Consider the following 18,471-nt stretch of genomic DNA (forward strand, 5'->3'; position numbering starts at 1 on the left):
CTAATTTTCTTGAGTAGTAGAGAGTTCACTAACTACTCTCTTCAGTAGCATTCTTTTTACTATTTTTAGTTAAAAAAGATACCTCAGACTAAGTGGACTATATTAATATAATTTGACTAATCAGAATAAGTGATGAAATGCATGGAATGCTTTCACCTTAATTAGCTCACAATTCATGTCAAACTCACTTGTCAAAGTCAGACTCACTGTTTTTTTGGAAGGAAGAAACAATATAGACAATATAGACTTTAAAAGTGCCTTGTTTTGTTTATGGTGGATCTTGCTAGAATTATAAGACTCAAGTGAACTATGCAAGAAATAAAAACACATTCCAGCATAAGAAGCATTATAGACACTAAGGCAAAACTCGGCATTTCTCCATCTGTTACCAATTCAAAATGTGATCCTCATCAGTTTTGAATGTGAGACTAATTTTGGTATATCAGCCATTCTTTTACTGTTGGGTGACGATTTTTTTCCCCTTTTCAGCTAAGGAACTTAGAAATGCAAAATTGAAGACTACTAGTCTAAGTAGGGTATACAAAGCAGTAATAATCAATTATAGAAATTTCTTAATAAACAAAGCATCCAAGTAGAGCCAGGAATCTTTCTTACCTCTCTCAAAGCTCAGGGCTTTAGAGTTACATGGGAAAACATGCTTGTTAAGTGCAGGGAGACTCTTACAGATGGTACCTCCAAAAAAGCTCTAGATAGTGCATCAGCCTCCCAGCACCACCACCTCATTGGCTGTGCCTCCACATTTACAAAGCCTCATTAGCAACTCATTAGGAACACTACAGATGTGACACACACAAACCTGCTCTGGGAGAGGGAATTAAGGAATCTGTACCAGAGAACTACCTCAGAAAACTGAAAACAATTTAAATGATTGTTCAGAGACTATCCTGATCATTATATAAAACAAAAATAAATCATCATTTTTAGCAAATGTTGAGTGAAGAAAAAGTTACACCTTTTAGAGATGGAGAGGTTAAAACAACAGCTGTCTGGGTCAATTCCCAATTTATACTTGGATTTGCAGTAATAACAGAAGGAAGTTACAGCTTTTACTTAGTGCCTTCAGGAATTACTGACTTTATTTGAAGTCTATCAATAGCTTCTTATAGTAATGAAGAGAATCTTTCTTTCCTGCTGTTAGTATCAACAGCTCCTAAGTAATTCTTACAGTTTCTTCTTTGTTTGAAGCTTTGTTATTTATTATGTCAGAACAAATGCCAATTATCCATTAATTATACCTAAAAAAAAATATCCTGTGGTCAGAATGCACTCAGTCCTCAGCAAAATTCATGGCAAAGTTCTGCCTTAATTCTGTGGAAGCGGCAGAAGCTCAACATTATTCACAGTCCCATTATTCACAGTCCAGGGATCAGAGTGCCTTTTAAGGACAGAATACCTGGAAACGTACAGTTAAAAAGATGTTGGGACCTACACTTGTTCAAGGAAGCTCCTCGAGTCCATCTGTGATACTTCTACCTAAGAACATGTGATATGTTTGGTAAGTTTCTTATGGGAAGAAGGGTAGGAATAAAGGTAAATGTAAATGTCTGTCATACCTTTGATATAACTGTGAGTAGTGGTCCTTGAACGCAGGGGAAGAAGAGTTGATTTCCTAATGCACAGATCTTAACATCTGAGGACTTGGTTATACCTTGTTACATATCATGCTCTTTTTTTTTTTTCCACCAACATCAGTTTTATAGACAATACAACTACTGACTTCAATGAGGTTTATCATAGCATATGTGGGAAGAGAAGGAGTGTTTAAAAAAAAATTGCCTCTTGGTACATCAAAAGTCAAAGTAATTACAGATTCCATGTTCTCTTCTTTCTGCTGTTCCCTGCTATTCTTATTTTCTTGAGTTATTTGAGCAGGATATATTTAATCAGAATTTTGTCTATAAAACATTTAACCTGATAAAGCATGCAAGTGGAAAATAAGCACTGAGGGGTGAAGAAAGTTCTGAAGTTGTTCATGAAGTTACCAATGCTATGAGAACTATATAGCCACAATTCACAGGCTGCACACTTTGCCTTCGCTTCCTGGAAGGGCAAGCAGTTGCCCTGCACTGTGAAGTCAGGTAAAGGGAAACATGTTAAATCTTACAGAAATATTCATATACAGAAATTCAAAAGGTTGCTGGTTAAAATGGACCCAGGAGAGCATGTCATAAACCCTCTCAGATTCTGGGTAGTCTGAACATCAAAAATATATGCTCTCCTCTTATTGCATCTCCTTTTCTACTACTTTTGATTGACCATATCTCTGTATCCTTTACCTTTCAGAAACTGTATGCTAGTTAATACAAAAGTTACTGTATGTTAAGAAAGGTGGTTTGTCTAAGATAACCTACTTGGCAGTGATCTGCTTTTGGACAAGAGCTCCCAGGGAACTAACAGATAAACCAGAAAAATTAATACAGATAACTTTGTCTGAACCTACAAAAGAGGTGGCATTGTCTATTCCTTTCTGCCAGTAATTTTAAAGTAGGCTCTGTCATTTCTAAAAATACTTGTGTCGTTTGTACTTGACTTCTCTTATCTAGGTGACATTCTAGGCCAAAAGGTATTTGAACCACCACTTAAGAGAATGGTCTTGGAGACTCATTCTTTTTCCCCTAGGAAATACTCAGGAACTTAATTACTGGTTCATATGCTTGTCAAATGGACCTCAGCTCATAATCTTGAGTTTCCCTGGAGCAAACCAAAACCAGAATTATTCCTGACTCACAGAAGAATAAAACAACTACAGGAATAGTATCTACACACAATTACAAGAGAAAGAAGAGAAGAATACTCTCTAGATTCTGCACGTTTTCACTTTCCCATTAGCATTATCCAGTGTAACAATTTTACATCAAGTATGTATGTTTCTATCATGCCAAGTTTCCAGCAAAAGAATGCATGTTGTCACTGTAGATCAGCTATGTATACATAAGCCCATGTGCAGTAAGTCTGACACATCCAGACGAGCCACTTCCCACTCATGTCCCAGCCATTTAAGTCACCATCTAGACCTGTACTCAATGGAAATACTGGGGTGCCTGACGTGACTGTGCAATTTGTGCCCTCACTTGTTTTTAGACGGGGGCTATGTCCATCTTCAAGTCAGCAGACACAAAACATACCATCAGGACAGCTTCAATTTAGAATTTATTATACCATGGAAAGCCATACAGAAGTAAAACCCAGCCAATGAACGAATCCTGTTAAGACATAAATCTATACTCAGAAAATTAAGATCCAGAGCCAAGCCCGAAATAAGTCAATAAGACAGTCAATAAGAGCTGCAACAAGGTTGGTAATACAAAAACTCATCCCTAATAGAAGCCATATATGAGTAGCTGTACTAAATAATTGTGCTAAAATCTCATAAGTTCTAATACTCATTTGCTAGGGGTTAAAAAGAAGCCGCAAACAGTTGGGGAGAACATAATCTCCATGTCTCCAAGAATAATGTGTAATCCAACCTTTCACTGAGTAAGAAAAAGTAACATTTTTGTGTGGGTAAGCTATATCCTAATTATCCCATTTAAGCTTTCTTATACTGTCTTGCAAGTACTTCATCCCAGCCTCATCTGACAATGGGATACTGGTGTAACTCAGTATGGCAACTTTCATTTACCTATGGTAATTCTGAGGAATTTTATGAGGGCGGATGTAATTTCATGTTGGTTGTAAATTACACAGTGGACTTATGAGAATAAAAACCTTTGATTATGGAAATTAAAATGCAAAGTTCCTAAGTCTTCTATGAAAAGAGTTATAGGATGCAAAATATCCATTTCTTCAGCTTTTTTAAAAGCTGTTGTCAAAAAACGTAAGAAAAATGCAAATTTTTATTAACCACATACTTTACTTTTTTCTTTTTTTTTTTTTTCCTTAAATTTAATGAAGCTTTCTAGTTATCAAGGTAATTTAGTCTCAAATCTCCACTTTCCAGTCCAGTTTTCATTATTTCACATGATTCTTTTACCCTTATTACAGAAGCTGGCTTTATTCCCAACTCATAAAGTGACCTGAATGTGCAAGGAGATATTTTCTAGCATTGATTTTTCTTCATTCATAATGTTAATGGCATGACTATTCCTATCTTTACTTTATGTACTTTCTTAGCTTTTATTATTTTCATAATCCATCAGTAACACACTTTTTTTTTCTAATCTAGACCACATATCTTTCTTTTTTTTCTTTCTTCTAAAGATACTGTATTTACTGTATTTCATTTTTTTTTCTTTTATTTTCCCTCTACTCAGACAACAGGAGATATGTCTGATGAATTTGTTGGTTGGGTGGGCTTTTTTTTTTTTTTTTAAATCTGTTTTTTAAGTAATGTCAAACAAGAATACCAAGCAACAAACATTTAAAATCAATTCTTTTTCTGTAATCCTTTCAACAACTGTAATCCAGCTGACCAAAATTCCTCTCTGAAAAGATTTCAAAAGCTCTTCACCTGGACCATCTTCTGTCTAGAGTACTATCAGCCTCAAGTAAATATAGTCTGGGGGATGTTATACCCACACTTGTTAATGAAATTTAAGAAATAAATAATGTTTTTCAAGAGAGACATTGGGAGCCTATGTATTATAGGATGAATTATTTTCATTCCCAGTATACAGTTTGCCTCTTTAATAAGACTGTACATAGAAACTACTAAATATTGTCACCCTCCATTTATAAAATCTCATCCTTCTTCCTTCAAAACATCTTTTTTTTCTCTTTAAAAAACATTTTTCTTCTATTTTTTTAGGATTTTTTTTTACATATTACTTTTTTTTTTTTGTTAGATAGCCATTAAAATATAGGAAAACTTATCCTGTTTTCATCTAGGAACTAAAAATTACAGTGTAAGGAACTAAAAATTACAGTATAATTCACAAAATAAAGCCTCACAATCCTCTATCAAGCCACTCTGATTCTGACTTAAAATCACACTGGTTTCTCTCTTCCTTGCTTGGAGATGGCACAGTCGTTTCTTCGTTCACAGTCATGCTATATGTTCATTGGCCACTAGACATACGGTGTGGTATTAGCTCAAACAGATCTCCGACAGAGAAAAGTTCTATCATACAATGCCTGTTTCATATCACTAATATCCATAGCTAGTCTTTTGCTCTACAGCTCTTTTACTATGTGCTTTCCTAACAGGAGATTAAATAACCATAAACAAGTCTTTCAAAAAATTTAGGCCTTTATTTGGTAAAACCAAGCATCTTGGCTTTGAACTGCTAACCCTTTCTTCAAAAGAATAGAATTTTTAATTCCTCTAAACCCTATCTCAGCTTCCTTTACAAAAGACCCTTTTCTACTTTAGAAAAAAAAAAAAAAGACGACAAAATATCATCTCCGTTAAATTACTTTTTCAATAGTAGATGATTTATAGTTGATTAGGTAATTAAATCAAATACAAGTGGCTGAAAGTAAATCTATTTTTATCATCCCTGTAAATTAAAAGTTCCGCATCATAAAAAATCATGACCATCTTGAAAATGACTAGTGAAGTGCTTTTTATAGGCAAGCAGGATTTATTGTCAATTAACGTATTGAACTGTATAGTCAGCATAACCCTGTGCTCAAGACTTTTTAAATTATTGGCTTCCACTATCAAGCTGCTCCACATCACAGTAATGAAATGTATCTAGCTATTCACATATTGAACAATTCCTTAGGTTGGGTTTATATCTCACTATAACAACATTTCATTTTATTATTATCTCCAATCCTCTGTAATGAATACAAATACATTCTTTTTTTCCATCATGGGTTTATCAATTTTCATTGATTTGCCTGTAATGAATGCAGCCAGGATGGGGGAGAAATTTTTTTAAAGAGATCATATCAACTAAAATGTCTGTAAATTCAAAATTTTTTCACTCACAGTGGCATCAATTAAAAGAAAATAAATAATTAGAAAGCCAATTAAAAGGAAATATGAATTTAAGCCTTATACTTAAATAATAACTGTATAGAGGAATTTGTGAACCTCTATTTTTACCTGACATTTGCTTTTGCAATTTTCTTTCCATACACTTAAAAAATAAATAAATTCTCATTATAGTTTTGCATTTCATGTAGTTTAATTTGTTGTAATGCACCACATATTTCTTTGTCAATAAAGATCAACTTGACTAATGAAAATGTAGTTTAGAGTGCAGAGTGTGATTAGCTTTACACAAAGTATGTCTGTAAGTAACTCATGCCAGCATCTCCCCCAGCCAGTACTCACTGAGTACTTTCACCATTGAAGTGCTTGCTGAACAGGGCAGACCTTAGCACAACTTATGTACTTTCTATAATTTGGGTACTGATTTTTTTTTTTCTTAATTCTGAAACCTAAATAAAGCCACATTAGTAGAAAACAAATATAGACATGTTGAAATGCACATCCCAACTGTGTTAGAAACTTTCATATTGAAAAACAAACTTCTAAATGAAAACACAAAGTGTTCTCAGTTGTGACATTTTATTGTACTATAACCATTGCATCTGCTTGTGTTTGGCAATTATATCATTATATGACAACATAATTTGATATAAAATGAAGTGATGCAATAACATCCTGGCTTTTATTCAGGCACAGCAAAAAAAGCCATGGAACACAATCTCCAGTCTCCAGAAAACAATACAGACTGCAGAATCTGACATATTGTATTTATGTGGTGCAACAGAATGGGACAAAATTGGCTGCATAAAGAGAAAGATCTGTTAAGAAGAAAACATCTATCCTACTCACATATACATACACACTCACACATATTTATACACACAATTCTTCTAATAGGTAGAGGACTTTGAAACAGATGAGGGAATCAGGTGCACCCTCAGTCAATTTGCAGGTGATTCTAAATTAAGCAGGGCTGTTGATCTGCTTGAGGGTAGGAAGGTTTTGCAGATCCAGACAGGCTGGCTCGATGGGCTGAGGCCAGTCACATCATATTCAAGAAGAGTAAGTGCCAGGTGCTGTGCTTGGGTCACAACCACCCCACACAGCTGGAAAGCTGCCCGGCAGAAAGGGACCTGGGGGTGCTGGTAGACAGCTGGCTGAACGTGAGCCAGCGCTGTGCCCAGGTGGCCAAGAAGAGCAACAGCGTCCTGGACTGCGTCAGAAATAGTGTGGCCAGCAGGACCAGAGGAGTGGCTGTCCCCTTGTATGCAGCGCTGGTGAGATGGCACCTTGAATATAGGGTTGAGTTTTAGGCCCCTCACTACAAGAAGGTTAGTGAGTTGCTCGAGCATATGCAGAGAAGATCAAGGAAGCTGGTGAAGGGACTGGAAAACAAGACTTACGGGGAGCAGCTGAGGGATCTGCGGTTGTGTAGTCTGGACAAAAGGAGGCTGAGGGGAGACCTCCTTGCTTTCTACAATTACCTGAAAAAAGGTTGCAGTGAGGAGTATCTGTCTCTATTCTCAGGTGACAAGTGACAGTACATGAGGAAATGGACTCAAGTTGCATCAAGGAAGGTTTAGATTGGATATCAGAAAGAATTTTATTTATGGAGAGGGTGGTCAAGCATCAGAACAGGCTGTCCGGGGAGGTGGAGGAGTCCCCATACCTGGAGGTATTGAAGAGATGCATGGATGTGGCACTAAGGAACATGGCTTAGTGATGGAACTGGGTAGGTCAGGTGGGTAGTTAGACTTGGTGATCTTGAAGATCTTTTCCAACCCAGATTATTCTAAGGGACTATATTACTTCCAGAATCAAACTGATGCTTTAAGTCACCTTCTCTAGAATAAGAGATGGATAAGATGTAGTGGAAATAAAAAATGCAGTTAGTGTACTTTATATATATACATATATAGTACTTAAATATAAGAACAAGTGTTAATAAATTTCTCCTTCCGTGTTAAAAGGAAGTTCAGAAACTGTCAGGCTGATTCTGTGTAAACCTACTGAATTTCTTTTCTCCAAGGATATTCTTAAATCCAGTTCTCCAGATAACCCTACTGAAACCCAGTGAGAGTCTGGCATCTAACTTCACCATTCTGCTTTGAAAGTTCCAGTTTACGGCATTACAAGTGTGCTTTGAATCAGTTACTTCAGAGTAAAAACATCCTCATCCTCTACCGTTTTAAGAGCTTCAGAAAGCTTCCAGCATTGCTGCTCTCAGTAATGAAACAAGGCATTTAATTTCATAGCTGAGAATGTTGTTGTTACATGTAATATTGTAAGTCACAAGTGTTGCATTTACTACTCAAATAATCACCATGGTCAAAAGCTTGATAACATGATACACAGAGAGGTAAATGCTGCATATTGAACTCAGGGGAGCTATTTGCATGTTGTGCCAGGTGGAAGAGACATTTTTGCAGTCTTCAGTGGCAAAAAAAACCTTACAGAATCAAAGACCCTTACAGACAGATGACTAACTTTGCTCATCCTGTTATTAGCAGTTATTAATTCTACTTTGATCTAAAATATTTTATTGGGAGAAAAAATAGGTAGAATTATTTAAGGCATTACAGAGATTATAAGCAATAATTTCAATAAAGTTCTGCTGCAGAATCAGCATTTTTCTTTTAAGGAAACTTTAAAACATTATTTTGAAGCTAAAACGTATTCAACGTTGGATGAAAATAAAACTAAAAACTAAAGTATTATTTTCTCTTATAAAGTGTTCGTATTATGACAAAACAATCACTATTACCTTCTAAAGTGTCAAAGTTGAACCTGAAATGTGCTGAATTTTGTCCTCCGTTGTGTTTCAGAGAACATTCAGGGCTTTATAGTGAAAAAATATTTCTCCAAACAACCTTAGTTTATCACCAATATATTCAAAATAAATAATATTAATCCTATATCATAATATTTGCTCCCCAAACTAAATCTCCCTAGTACCTATGGTGTTCAGGATTTCTGTTCAGATACTCTCCTTGAAATTCTTCATTCCCTCTTTCGGAGCCAATCGTTAGTTGAAGAGGGGCTTCGACCTAGAGGATCCTGATTCAAACCCCAAATCTGACAAACAGGAAGAAGTAAAGGGAGGAAAATAATGGCTTGCTTTTAAATGAATGGGCTATGTTTCTATCACACTTTTTCAATTTGGCAAAGAGGAGCAACTTCACCTGCTTCAAGTTTATTTGTTGTGAAACTCCTTATTAACAAAGGCATTTCTTTTCCATTCGCTATACTCCCATATACTATTTTTTTTCCATTCCTTTTCCCACTCTCATTCTGAAAGAGTGGAGGGGTTGAGATCTTATTTGCCCAGTGTCTCATTAAGACCCCAGACAGACAAAAGAAGGCTGTGCAAAGTCACGCTGACACAAAGAACTTGACGATGAGAATGGCTTTGTGTAGTACTCTAACAACATGGATCATTTGATGGGTTTGCTGCAGAGGTTATAGCTCCTATTACATACTCACAAGCCTAAAAACCCACCACTGTCTTTGAAACCCTGATGATAAGTCTCCTCAAGTGTTTTGACATTGTTTGAGACAGACAACTAAACAATAATGTGCCAGAAGTTGTTTGAAAGAAGCACGCAGATAAAATAAAACCTGTTGCATGATGGGTCAAGTGAGCCCACCCTGCAGACATCATCTTCCATGCCTAGCACAGCCTCTCCACCTTCAAACACTTTACAAGACACCTTAGTAAAAGAACTTCTTCAATCTCTTCATTTAAAAATCGATAACCTTCAAGCTTCCACAGCCTCCTTTGAGACTAAGGTAAATAAAATTGAGGGAAGGCTGGAGGGATTTGAAAAGCAATGGAGTCAATTGAAACTCAAACAACAAAGACAGGAATTCTGTAATAAAAATCACAACAGAGAGAAAACTGTATTTAAACATCATACAGCTTCTGAAAGAAGATTAGTGTCTTTAGAAAAAATCAACAGCACTGCCATAGTACTTAATGTTCTGAGCATCTCCATGGGAAGTGCCAACACAACGGGAAATTCATGGAAAAATCCTAAGTACAGGTAATGAAGAAAAATTAATTATCTGGTGATAGAGTAGCAAGGGCAGTACATCTGTATGAATGTTGAAGGCTCAAAACATTGCACAAGAAGAATATAATAATCATAATATATAGAACGTGATTGAAACCAGGGTTTGAGCAATGGCCAAAGAATTAGAATAAAAATGGAGATCAGACATCTTACCACTCCATAAACCTTTGGCAAAGAGTTTAGAAGGAAGAAAAAAATATTAAATGACCACACTTCAATCTTCTTTCCCACCAGATTGAGATTAGTGCTCAAGAGAAAAAATGCAACTCTGCTGGGAAGCAGAAGCAGAACATTCTTTCACGTAGAAGTGAAAGACAGGCAGCAGGAGGATGTTAGATGGCTAAACATATTAAAAAACCTCTCTAATCTCTTTGTTTTATAACTTTTCCAAGGGAGATGTATATGAGTGTGATAGTTCTTAGGGGGAAAAAGAAAAAAGCTATTTGTCCTCTCATCCAGTGTGAAGTATTGGTGGTTTCACTCACATGGTTGTGTAAAGGAATAAATTCACCTAAAATAATGAGAAGGTTAATTTGCATCAATCATTATACAGCTGATAAGTTCTTACTGGCAAACTAATTTAATTTCTAAACTGCACTTTCAGAAGACCTATTTTTATATTTCCCTTATGGCTGCATTCAAAGATTGTTGTTTGGGCTAAGAGCTTTTCCTAATACGTATTGCTATTGCTAATGTGGAAGTTAGTACCTCCACATTAGTTATCATCCTCAATCATTATACAGTTACAATACAATAAACAAATAAATGACAAATTCCTGTGATAAGAGTTTGCCTGTTACTACTAAGAAACAGAAAGGAAAAGAAAAGAAAAAGGAAATGAGGAACATTATAATCCAGACTCTCAGTTTCAAGGATCACCTTAGGACACCTTCACTTTCATTTGCTGTCATTGGTTCAAGTAAAACCTACATCTTTGGTACCCTGGAGTGAAAATGTCCTTGCATGTCTGAGCTAGAAATATTTGTTTCTGCTGAATTGAGATAAGACAGAATATTGCACCCAAAGGGAATGTATGAAGTATGCATGATAGTGACAGTGCTGACAAAGAAGATTGACTGGAACAATGCGTGTCCAGGAGAAGACGTGCTCAAAGATGAAAATTAGCTAACAGGAAATCAGGGAGACAAACTGAAATATAATAGATTTATCTCAAATCATCTGATCAGGTGTCAGGGTTCTGAGGGCAACAAGAGACCTCGCTGCCTGTGACGGTCTCACCAGAACCCCCAGCCACAAGCTACCCGTGGGCCCAGGGGAGCAGACAAGATCAGGCTCAGTGCCTCAGCCTTGCCTGAGCTTTGGTATAGAAGGCTTATGACAAGAGAACTAACTCGCAACAAAATGTGCTATAAACTAAACCTCTGTGCCAATTTTCTTCACTTTCTACCAGAGTGATATGGTTTGTACGGCTGCAGAATTTATATGACCTAAACATAAAGTAGAAACAGATGCAACTGAAAACATTTTGAAGGATAGGAATTAAGACAGCCTGTTTCCATCCCAGAAATGTAAATAGTAGCATCTTTTCCAAGTAAAAATTTAAAAACCTCAAAGTAAAACTTTCCCTACGTTTAAAAAATATTCTTAATTTTCTGCACTGAATCTGGAAGTGTATGGTTCTACCAACATTCTTGCTCCAAAGCTTTGGGGTCGAATAGAAAATTTCCAGGAATAGAACTTAAATATTATTAATGATTTTATTGTCTAGCAAGTGATTTTACTGTCTAGCACAGGCTCCTGTTTTGAGTTAGCTTGCTTTCAGTTTCTTGACTTATGCATATATGAAGGCTTCTGTGGCTGGTTGGTTTTTGTGGTTCTTTGTTGCAATGTTTCGTTAACCTTCCTTTATGTATTTTTAATGAATACTACAAATAAGAAATGTGTAAACTCATCCTGAGAAGAGGCTATAATGTCTTCCTGTGCTTTTGATTCACTGCCTCATTTGCAAGATTGCTGCTTATTCACAAATTAATTATGCAATGGCATCTTTAGCTAATAAAGTCTAAACAAAAAACATTTAATCCAATTCATAGTTTTCTCTCAATCAAACCAAGTCTGTCAAACATAATTACATTACACATGCAAAGCAGGAATGAGCCAAGCATGTGCCACACCTGCTTAGCACGTCTTCAGGCAGACGATATACAGTAGAAGAGCAGTTGGTAGCACAGATGGCAAAGAAAAGAAGACTTGTGAAAAATTTAGTTGTGGAGCATGGTTTGGTGCCTTCTACTGATGGAAAGGGTCAGATAGTGATCTCAGTTTATGTCAAACCCATCCTTCTGGTAACTGTAGACTTGACAACTCTAATTTTGGAGACACAAACCCCACCATAGCGCTTGCTAAAGGAAAAGATCTGCAGCTCACAGGGATGCACTGCTGGTTTCCAACCACAGCCATGCACTCTGGGAACATGTGTTTTCATTTTTGATTATGCTAGCATTTATGATCCTGGAGACCATGCTGTATTTTAGGGTGACTCTAAACTACACATCTGCCCAGCAGCACCATTGTATATCTATATAATGAAGCCTGTTTGGCTTCTATAATAAGGATAGTGATTTTATATATTTCAGTACATCTGGTTCACAAAATCAGTAAGGAGCCAGGCATTTCACTTAAGATCACAAAAAGAAAAGATAAGCCGAGCAGTCCTGGGTAACTTTTCAATTGTGTGGATATGCTTAAATGTTAAGGTTAAATCATATGTCTGTTTTAACATATATTGGCAATTATATCAAGAGGTTGAGTTTCTGAAAATTGCTTTATCTAGAGATTTCATGTTATCTCCTGCAAAGCCTTTTTTCTTATTACCAAAAAATCCTAACCATTTCATTTACAAAGTTAGCATCTTGCAGGATCTGAGACACCCAAACCCAATCATGTCTCATTCCTGGTTTCCTAAAAGATCTAATATCTAGTCTTCAGCTTCCTTTGCACACAGAAAAACAAATAAACAAATAAAAAAAGCAAACTAACCAAGCAAAGTAAAAACAAAGACCCAAAACAAACCTGAAAAAAACTAAACCCAATATGTTCTTATTCAAAAGACTTTTTATCTCACATCTCAGTTACTGTTAGCTCCTGCTGTGTATATTCTGTATTTTTATTGTACCCAAGTTACACAAGCACAGTGTAAAACTATCACTACATTTAGCTGCTTTGACCACATCAACGGGCTCTGTTCAGCACAGAAAGCACAAATGTCCATATCTTTAAGGTTGTTCATAACTTTCTTGGCCCTGCCAAGCTTTAGGCAAACATTTTCACCACCCAGGTAGTCTGTCCCAATAGATGGAGACTACTAAAGGAGATCTTGGGTTAAAGCTACAGAGGATACATCTATGATAGAACTGTAAGGATAAGAGGGCAAGTGGGTTTCACAACCTTTACTAATTTCTACAAAAATTTTTCTCCCATTTGTTTTGGTAGTGGTTCCATCCAAGATACCGAATACTGTAAGATTTAACAAGCATTTACACCAACTTATGTGACAGACAGAAGGACAGGAACCCAGTGGTGTGTGCTGCAGCGTCACATTGTGCTGACTGGGGAGGGCTGAGAGGGAGCATGGCAGGGAGCTGCCTCTCCACCCCTGAATCCTCAAATTCAGAGAAAAATACGAGGAGTGAGCTTCCTTCACTCTTCCTCAAGTGAGCTAAATGAACAAAGTTAATTTGGGGCGCTCCTCTTAACTTCAAAACACATCTGTCTGTGAAACACTGGCTCCAGATTTTAGTAACTATAACATAATTTAATAGGAAAATGTGCTTATTAAGAAATTTTTCTAATACATGTCTTAAGATTTAGTTTAAGTTCACTGTTGGCATCCCTACATCAAAGCAGAATATGGCTCAAAAATTTACATAATTTTAGGTATTGTACAGAAGAAAGAATGGACCTGTCCTGACTGCTGTGTTTCAGGCATGAAATCCGTTAGAGGAGCTCATTCTCCACTGAAGCTTTCCTCATGCTTTCAGCTTGTTTTTCACGTACATGACCAAAATGCTAACAAAGTATTCATACAGTATTTCCCACAGGTGTAGGTACACTAAATGGAGACTGCAGAATCAAGGACTGGGAAAACAGTACTGAAAACAGTACATGTTCAAATAACTTTTGCAGTAGTAATTCCCTAGAATGCTAAATTTTTGAATCTATTAGTGCACTTCCAAATTCAAAAATATTCTAGTGCAGAATATTTTGTCTGCTTTTCTCCAAGGATGCTTGACCAGAGGGCTGTTAGCAAGAGGTGGAAAACTGTCAGTGGAACTAAAAAGATAACAGTAAATAAATAAAAAATCACTCACAAACCATTTTCAGGGATTGAGTGCAAAAAAATTATTCAGATGAAAATACACTGGGATTTAACTTAAACAAAGTTTAAAGCAATTCACAAAGTTTAAATTACTGAGTGAACAACAACTATCTTGGGAGAATCCTTATGGCAGCACAAATCAGAAATAAATCAGCAGAAAGGAGTAAGTATGTTTTTCTGAGAAGAGAAATCTCGGTGTCATCATTAGTATTAAAAATAAAAATAAATTAATCTTACAATCCTATTCAGAAAGCATATCTCTTCCAGAGACTCAGCTCCTCTCAAAGATACCAAGATGAACCAGTGAGCAAAGCTATAAAACCAGAATCCCAAACGAATAAATAAAAAGGCCATCTTCTGTTTCAGAAATCAGCAGTCCCATAACACATTGCTCTATAAATTTCTTCCCCACAGACTGGAAAGAGAATGTTCTTGACTAACAGATCTTTCTTGCTGAAATATCACCTGGGAGGTATAGTACTCACTGGCAGGCTTGCACCATCTGCTTACTGAGACTCTAGTAAAGTAGGCAGCGTGTTTCATGTTTGCATAGCACAGATTTAAAGGAAATTGTGTCTGTTTTTACTTTGTCACAGAGGGACATTTATATAAAGCCCAAGTTTACACCACATTATTGTCTTAACTGTGCACTATTCCAAATGAAGCTTAGCAAACATTTTCCCAAATCTTCCCCCCCCACACCCCCCCCACCCCCCGGTAGTCGTATTTCAGTCTTTACCAGATCAGAGCCAGTGAAGAATCAATAAGTAAATTTTAACGCTCTTCACGGTTGGTCACTGATTACACTGAGAGGTGTTTGAAGGATTGCCACAGGGCTGCAGTTTAGCCACTAATTCCCCCCACTTCCCCCCATTTCCAAGTACCATGGTCCTGAATTTTTGGGGCATTTCTACTGGGTACAATGGAGCAGAGCAAAGACAGCACCAAAATACAACCATTTAGAACAAGAAGCAGCATGAATATGGAGCTTTACATCAAGCAAGGACTTAATAGTTTTCCCAAGAGAAGATGATTAGCATGGGGTGCAATGGTGCTATGCTGAAGCTATATTGCTGTAAGAATCTAAAGGATATTGGTGCATCTTGCTGCAGTGAACCAGTGTAGTGCTAACGAACCTGAAAGCACCACGGGTAGCATTTCACAGCACTGTACTGTCAGCAGATGTAGCCATTGCAGTCAGCTATGCTGTGCTTTTGTTGAGGATGCAGCAAAGAGTCAAATTAATTAAAAAAAAATAAACACAATTTACCTGCTCTTCAGCCAGCACTATTCATAACTACACTGGAAAGACATGAGATTATTACCACCTATGGACAGAAGGTAGGAAATTCTCAAGTTTTAAAGTGAATAAAGGACCTTTACTATCTCAACCTTTGGATTTTACAGAGGATTTATTTTTTTCCCCAATCAGATATAGATACCGTCTATTACTAAGTGGTGTGATCATTCATCTTTTATTATTTTCACTTAAAAATATGAAGTACTAAAGTAATAGACAATTATTCATTCTCCTACCTTTAATACCACAATTTAAATAAAAATGCTTAAGATAGAATGTGTGAGATGTAGCATATCCAAATTTGTCATATCTTCTCTTCTTGTGGCAACTGCCACAACATTTTTGTTTCACTTGAAAGGTAGATTCTGTAAAATTTTGAACTTTCATCAAAAAGAGTAAAGTCACAAAGAACAAGAAAATATTCACATATGCTTAAAAATAATAATAAAAAAACAGTAAAAACATACAGCAAGCAAAATATCTCCATGCTTATTTTTTCACTGATCTTTGTACCTATATAATGTTTTTTTTGAGTGTTTGAATGTCTGAAACTGGCTATGAAGTCATCCTTTACTGCACAAACTAATGTTGCAAATATTTATGTATAATTTAATCTAAGTATACAGCCTCAGTGGTGATGTTTACATGCACAACTGTAATCATATATATAAATATCTGTCAGACAAGTATCTGTTCAATTTCAGAACTGATTTTTAATAATTAATATTTTTATTTGGAAATAAGATTGTTGGAAAATGACTCCTTAAAAATTGTTCTACTTTATAGCCAAGAAAATGGTCCAGATTAAATAGATAGATAGATAAATAAATAAAGATGGAACAGATTGCAGCGAAACATGGAACTGGCTATCCGAAGCATTTTGGTTCTCTTAATATTTAACATTATTGTAGCGAAAGGGATTTTTGTCAGCTTTTCAGGTCAAAATACAGCCAAAAGCAACTTCCATTAGAGCAACATAACAATGTAACCTAAACCTCCAAGTAAAGCATGAAATGGGTTTTTGCCTGGTCCCACCAAGGACTAATGTCAGTGAGCACACTGTTGTTCATGTCCTAGTCATCTTTTAACCTCAAGCAGACTAGGCTCTTTCATGCATTATTGAAAGACAGCTCTTTCCCCTGCATAATCTGGCAGCTCTGTAACAATGAAAAGAAAAACTTGCATGTGTCTACTTCCTGCTGATGCTCCATGGATTGAAGATGTCTAATTGTACAGGTATAGAATTTTAATAAATATTGATTTTATCCCTGTCATGAAGAAGGCTCTGAATCTTGTCAAACCAGAGTGAACACAGGTTAATGCAGGTTTTTATACTAATCCATTTGTCTCTTTACTAAGGCTATTTACTCTTTGACTAGCAGAAAAGTATCAAATGATGCAAATGCTTTCCTAAGATTTGTCAATTATGAATGCATAATATCACTCACGGTTTGATATGGAATAAAGACCTCAACACATACCTTGACATATTTATGTTAGACAGCAAAAAGTTAAACTAGTAACTGATGCAGGCCACGCCAGCAGAGAGTAAAAAGAAAAGCACTTTGCCATTCCTAAAGCTACACAAAGTTTTTTTTTTTTTTTGAAACAGCTCTGTCAGTTAGGATTTGTGTGCTACATTCCTAAGATACAAAGGCAGGCCTGTAAAATTGCTCAATAACCTTGTATGCAAAAGGAACACAGTGACAGCTGAAAAAGATGTTTGTGCTCAGGATTAAGGCCAGTGTTTATCTGGGCAAAGGTATCTACAAGAAAGACTAGAGTAATGATACCATGCTCTACAAACCACTACAAAAACAAGATCAAAAGAACTGCATAAATATGCCTATATAACTTCCATCACAGCAATGAGAATGTAGAGACAAATACAACTTGCTGCTAAACTTGGCATCTGTTGACTAAGGAAGTAAGTTAGACACTGTACAGACAGATACTACCCTAAAGCCATTGGAAGACCATGCCTCTGAAATCATTTGCAGTGACATACAGAAGTTCATCCAGTCAACAAAGTAGCATCTTTCAGGTTTGGCAGCCCACCAAAAGCAAAACTGAAAGCTATTATCATCTTATCTATGATCTTTTCAGCTTGGTCTATGAAAGATCTACTTGGGAAGCTGATCTGGCACAGGAAAGGATTCTAGGGTCTCAGAAAAACCTCACTTATTAAAGATTTCAGTGGTGCTTTGAGTATCAGAAATTAAGGAAGAAGGTAATGGCAGCTGGGCTAAATTGATGGACTAGCAATCAGAAAACAGAAGTATTAGTTTACCATCAGATGCAGTGGAAGTCAAAGGCCTTTTCTTTTTGACCAATAAATAGTCCAAGTTATAGATTGTTGCTCAGGATTTTCTGGAGAAATAGAAAAGTAATAAAGGGAAATTAGCATATACTTTGAAATGTAAACTATTTCAAAGAGTGACAAGAAAGTATAAGCTGGTAAAAAAAAAAGAAAGGTACCCATATACAATTTAGTTATACTGAAATTAACTTTTTTTAGTCATTTCAAGTATTAAGTGTTAACTTAATTCATATTTTCAAAGTTTTGTATGTTTTACTCTCAACTTTTTCCATCTGTAATTCTGAATTGGTTTTAAAGGGAAGGTAAAAATCAAAATTCCCATGAAAGTAAAATGGAGCTGCAAGATTACGATTTCTTTCCTTTTTAATTCCAGAGTTCTGTTAAGCAATTTTTCATCATAAGACAGATCTGATGGCTTTACAGTTATGCAATCAGTTTTTATTGAATACTAAAGGTAAAAATAAAAAAAAGACTTTTATGCAGTTGTGCTAAGAGGTATTAGTAATCACCCATTTTTTATTTTTCTTTTAAAGTAAT

General features: G+C 36.1%; 2 long non-coding RNA genes across 3 annotated transcripts in view; both read right to left on the bottom strand.

Annotated features, from left to right (window-relative positions):
• The window catches only part of LOC125183042 (uncharacterized), a 525,727-nt gene that overhangs the window by 396,601 nt on the left and 110,655 nt on the right, over positions 1-18,471 (bottom strand). The gene's annotated exons all lie outside the window — the stretch shown is intronic.
• The window catches only part of LOC136786422 (uncharacterized), a 62,446-nt gene that overhangs the window by 20,993 nt on the left and 22,982 nt on the right, over positions 1-18,471 (bottom strand). Inside the window, exon 2 of the long non-coding RNA XR_010825018.1 lies at positions 616-17,984. This is a non-coding gene — a long non-coding RNA (uncharacterized lncRNA). The remainder of the gene's footprint in view (positions 1-615; positions 17,985-18,471) is intronic.

Source organism: Anser cygnoides, chromosome 15, assembly GCF_040182565.1.
Source record: "Anser cygnoides isolate HZ-2024a breed goose chromosome 15, Taihu_goose_T2T_genome, whole genome shotgun sequence".
NCBI lineage: Eukaryota > Metazoa > Chordata > Aves > Anseriformes > Anatidae > Anser > Anser cygnoides.